This window comes from Seriola aureovittata, chromosome 6, assembly GCF_021018895.1.
Source record: "Seriola aureovittata isolate HTS-2021-v1 ecotype China chromosome 6, ASM2101889v1, whole genome shotgun sequence".
Taxonomy (NCBI): Eukaryota; Metazoa; Chordata; class Actinopteri; order Carangiformes; family Carangidae; genus Seriola; species Seriola aureovittata.
Window position 1 is genome coordinate 2,432,193 of NC_079369.1, and position 5,638 is coordinate 2,437,830.

The 5,638-nt window shown below is 41.1% G+C and overlaps 1 long non-coding RNA gene across 1 annotated transcript; it reads right to left on the minus strand.

Annotated features, from left to right (window-relative positions):
- Positions 1 to 3,289: 3,289 nt before the first annotated feature.
- Positions 3,290 to 5,267, minus strand: LOC130171221 (uncharacterized). The gene is made up of 3 exons (XR_008828104.1): positions 4,928 to 5,267; positions 3,952 to 4,324; positions 3,290 to 3,756 (listed from the first exon to the last, which is right to left on the minus strand). It is a non-coding gene; the product is annotated as an uncharacterized LOC130171221 (long non-coding RNA).
- Positions 5,268 to 5,638: the final 371 nt, after the last annotated feature.

Sequence of the window (5,638 nt, forward strand, 5' to 3'; positions counted from 1 at the left end):
GTCTGTCAGTTTGAAAAGAAAATAATAGGCCTTTGATGACTGCTGTTTGAATGGTTTGTGCTGTGATAGATAATTATCAGCAGTATCTTCAACACAGTGGGGAGTGGAGCACTGTTCCGCCTGCACCAGGAGGATGAAGCCTTGTGTCTCAGAGGCCTGAGAGTGTGCAGGTTATTGGGCTGCAACATGATTCACCAGGTGATCTGTCTCATTACTTTTTCCTGTCTTGCTAAACTTGCTAATCAGTGACAGCAGCTGCTTTTAACATTTGGATGGAGGAATACCTGCAGTGCCCTGACCCTCCACGGAAGTTGGCTTCACACTGTGCTCAATCACTGTGCCCAGTGGTCGTCCAGGAAGTCTTAACCTATGACTGCTCCTGCAACCAAGGTCTTAACATTTTTATGTCTAACCACATTACATAAACAATGTGTCCAGACAGCTGTGCCATTTTGAATATTACATTTTATATGGAACTAGGCTTCAATGCACAGGCAGACAGAGATAAATGTGAAGTCAATCTTTTCATTTGATTTTGGGGAAGATGGAGAAAAAAAAGTGCATTTAACCAAATGTCAGATGGTTTCATTAAACCCCTTTTAATGAATGAGGAGGGAACAGCGGTCTAAAGTTTCTCAAAAGACAAATGCCATGACATTGATTTTGTTTTATGCCAGGAACTACAAATTCCATGTACTGCTCACCATCTTCAATTACACCATAATTTGTCGATTAAATTCATACTCCAATTATTTCAGCGTGCAATTGAACTCAACTTGCCTTCAAAATAAAGTCATTCATCACAATGTCACATGTATTTATTCATAATGGGTCATTTTTAAAACTCTCCTGCATTAAAGGATATTCTGTCACCTGCCAAAAAATTATTGCATTCAGCTCTGCTGTTAAACCAGTGGGGTTGTTAAAACAATGGAGAAACACAGGTGTTTGAATATTGGTTGATTAGAGCTGATTGCAGGCAGCAGGCAATCATTGATTAGTCCTCTGATATTTAGCATTTTTTATCCAACCAAACATTAGGCTTACAATGTCAAAAATGCCCATCATGAGAAACCAGACACCATACTGATGTCCTCTGTTTATTCTGTCTCGTCAAGTGATTGAAAACAAAACAATCATGTGAAATCCAAAACTCTAAACTCTAAAATCAAATATTAACTAATTAACATTAATCTACTAATCATTCTGGCACCATCACATTTCACTGAGTTTTTTTTCAGTAAAACTGATGAAAATCTAAATGTTTAACTTTACTAACCTCAGTGTGATGTATTTTATAAAATACAAGACATCATGAGCAAAATAATCGGTAAATGCCATGACTGAGTGTTTCCACCTTGAACTGCAGTGAACCAATGACAGTCTAATAAAAAACAGATTCAGACAGCCAGGGTTTCATACATCACAAACCTAAGGAACCAATCCTGTGAACTTGCAAGGATGGGGGGGGGGGGGGGGGGGGGGGGCATTCAGCCAAGCCACAGTCTAAATAGTATTTTATATTTGGTTTACATGGCACACGGGTCAAATAGGAGGGTCCCTCAGCAAAATTTTGTTTTGGGCCCCAGGGAGGTCAGGACAGACTCTGCTGTTGTCCACCAGCCATCTGCTGTTTTGGCGCAATTTACAATTTCAATAGGCTTCGTCAATGATACTGAATGCCTTTTCACAGCAACCTGCAGAATCATACGCTCCCACCACAATAGCAAAGCTGCACAGAGCATGGGACTGTTATTGTGTTTGTTATCATCTTGTTTCCTTTTTTATGAGAGTTTGTCAGGGATGTAAAAACCATCTGCGACTAAAGTAACACAGGCATTAATTTCCACGCTGGTAATATTAGTTTTACAGTAAATCAGCCTCAGAAGAAACCACAGTCTTGAACCAAAATGCCTCCTAATCAAACTTTACATCTGCTATAATTAATATTTTTTAATCAACAATGGATGGATCAAATGTCTGTAATGTAAAAGATATTGCTCATATTCACAAACCCACCGATAATTATCAGTGCCTTTCAGCTCACTGTTTTAGCTTTACGTCCAACAACTTTACTTACTTTTGTTCCACTCTCACTGCTTACATTGCATCCAGCAGCAGCAGCAGGCAGCTGTCAAATCAGACAAAAAATCTACTTCACGCTGTCTTGCACCAAATGGCAAAGTTGTATTTAGCAGCATTTAGAAGCTTAAGAGCAAGATAGTTCCCTCAGGAGTTTGTAGAGATCACAAATGGAGCTAAAACGAGAGGTAGCAACATTACTCATATTCATGGTCCCCAGAGGATGAATTTCTCTTCCGTTGATGATCCTGTGACATTTCCTGTTGCACTGCCATCAGGTTGACATGTGGTTTCGTTGAAACATCTTAACGATTGGTGGATGTACATTAAAGGGGGCATATTGTGCTCCTTTTCAACAAGTTTGAATAAGTCTCAGAGGTCCCCAAAGCATGTCTTTGAAGCTTCTTGCTAAAAAATCCACTCCGATCCTATATTTCAGCATGCCTGTAAACCCGTCTTTTTCAGCCCTGTTCAGAACAGGCTGTTTCTGTGTCTGTAGCTTTAAATGCAATGAGCTGTGCCTGACCACGCCCCTCTCCGGAAGGGGATGCCGTTCGGGCTTCTGGCACCGTGCTCCAATGTTTACGGTGACCGTGACCAGCGACCTGCCGTCGGTAGCGAGTTGGTTCAACCCCACGACTTTTATCCAGAATCTGAGCCAGAGGGAGAGGCTGCTGAAGAAGTTCAAACTCTACAACTGCAGCAGGACGTTTCTGAATGGTTGGTAACCAATTTTGTGTATTTTGACATTACATTTTCAGTTTGTTGATGAGAGCTGGCACACAGTTACCAACATGTAGCTGGGTAGCTAATGCTAACTGTTACTGTCTCGTCATTACTGGGAGCTTCTTTTGGTAAATAAGCACTATTGTGAATTGTGTAATGTAGTTATCTGTCATGCCTCCTTAGATATACTTTTACAGTCTGAATGCTTGCAACATGTACCGCGCTGACTACGGTACTTTACGGTTGAGGGAATACACCAGTACGTTTTGCTTCTTTGTAAAAACATATAGTTTCAATCAAAATAAAATATGTTAGGCAGTCTCGTTTTACTTCAGTGCACATAATTTTACAATGATAATAACAGACCACAAATAGAATAACAAACCCTCAAATAAATTAGTTTAGCTGCTCTTTGATTTGTAAAGTTCTTCTATCAGCAGATAGTGTGCATAAAATATGAATTCAGAGGAGTCATTTCTTTAGTAACAATCAAGCATTTATTTACATCAAATGAGGGACTTATAATCAGTGATAATAAAAAAACTGTAGGATTCACTGGATCCATAAAAAAAATTGTGAGACACATCATAGATATATGTTTGCAAGACTAAATGCCCTGTCCAGTTGTTTTAGTCAGTACAGGTATTTAGCCTATAGGATCTTTGTGAGCTGGTGCTGGGGCTTCCTTTGTCGCAGAATCTGGGTCGTCATTCCAGCCTGCGTGGTCCTGCGCATCCATGCCGTGTTTCCTGACGCCACATGCCCCAGAACGTGGGTTTTAGACTGCCCCATGATAGAACCGGGACACAGAGCTGGATATGACCTCCTCCTTCTCAGGCCACTCCAACTGTGCAGTGAGGTCCTCTGGGATGGGGATGGCCAAAGCAGCTTCTGTGTATGATCCCAGGTCAACAAAGACTTTTTCAAATATGAGGTCCACCACATTCCCTGTTTGATAAAACACAAAAGATTTTGTTTACATTTTTCACTTTTTTTGTTGTTTTTTTACAAAACAATGAATGAAAGTCTGTTTCTAACTAGCTCCTGACATTTTCTTTACTGTATTTTGTTGTTGATGGAACTGTGATAATATTACATATACAAAACATTTTTTTGGTTGAAAATTAAAATAATATAACACACCTTTGGAAATTGGACCTTGAACAGTGGTTCTCCTTCTTTTGTTTGGGCTTGTGGTCGGTCAGCATTTTCATTGTAGGACATGGCAGCCAGGTAGAGTCTGGAGGTACAGTAAAGAGAAAATCAAAGATGTTAATGTTGACAGAAACCTTAGCATACACACTCTCACAAGTTCTAAGTAACCACAGCTTCATTTACCTGCACATTATTCCAAGACTGTTAAATGACTGTTAGGTTTATCAAAAGTAGATGCACTTCAGGTGGCTACAGACCTGTACTTCTGATGTGAGGCTGAAGAGTCTTCAAGGATAACTGTGGGTCAGTCTGGCATGCAACATCCCTTGTTGCAGGAAGCTGTATCAATGCACTTGATGTGCTGGCATGAACAGAGGAAACAGAGGCAGTAGTTATGGCAACAGTTGCAAGCAGTGCAAAAATGATAACAACAAATGCACTCAATTAAGTGTAAATTGGGTTTGTCAATAGCTTGTAAATGCTGCAAATAGCTCACTATATGTGCACAATGCAAAAAATGTGTATTAAAGACTATACCCTTGGACATATCCCCTTAACTCTGCACTTATCTAGATATTCCCTACAGGCACTGTATCTGTAAACATGATATAAACGTTAAAACAGCCATCATAAGGCATGACTCTCAATAATAACTTTCACAGCACTAATAAACAAGCCCGGACACCTATGCTAATCAATACAGAGCCTATTTTTAGTCCGAATTTTACCGGCTTGACTTTACAGACAGCTAAAACGCCTTTAAAGTATAATACATTTAACAGGGTGGCTCTAATCAATGTCACACGGCGATACCAAGCAGAAGAATTACATACAATCTGTACCCCCTATACCCGGCTGCGTGTCGACGACGCTAAACGTTAGCCACATTAGCTGCCATGCTAACAACACACGCAACAGGCTCTCGTGAACAAACAGTAAAGCAACATAAAAAGGTAAAACTTACAGCTCCCAAGTTCAAAGTTGGGTCACGGACAGTCGGTACTGATCCAAGCTTTATCTTGAGACTTGTAGCAAATCCTGCATTGTCCTGGCCCTCGTTGAGAAAGCAGTCCGAGGTGAAATGGTTAGCACACACGTACAACACTTCCGGAGTTGGAGCGGGAACATTTCCATCAAAAATAAAATTAATCCACCGGGTCTTCAGATCCTCGGGCGTAGGGATTAAAAAAAGACTTCTGTGTTGGTTTGTGCAGCCAACAACAAAGCAACTACTGTGTTTCGCTCGTACCTTCGACATTGTTCTACCGGAAGCCAGTGTTCGCGAGGGAAGTAACGATACCGTCTGTAACACGGACTCAGAGGGCGGAACACACACCTAGCTCGGGGAGCGTCACCCACTCGGGGGGAGGGGCATCGCCCTTCTTGACGTCACCAGGGGCGAATCTCCAACTCGCTCGTTTGAGCACACATTTCCTGAAAGGTGGAGAAAGCAAAAGACGGAGAGGATGGACTTTTCTCATGTTTGGGGGGTCCGTAGACACGCCAGGGACACATACTACTGATAGAAAACCACGGAAAAGTGCATTTTGCATAATATGTCCCCTTTAAATCTGGTATATTGATGTTCTCATTTGGATGAACTGGTGAAACCTTAGCGATGTCCTGAATCTAGCGCATGCATCAGGTCAAAATCTACATTTCTCCAGTATATAAA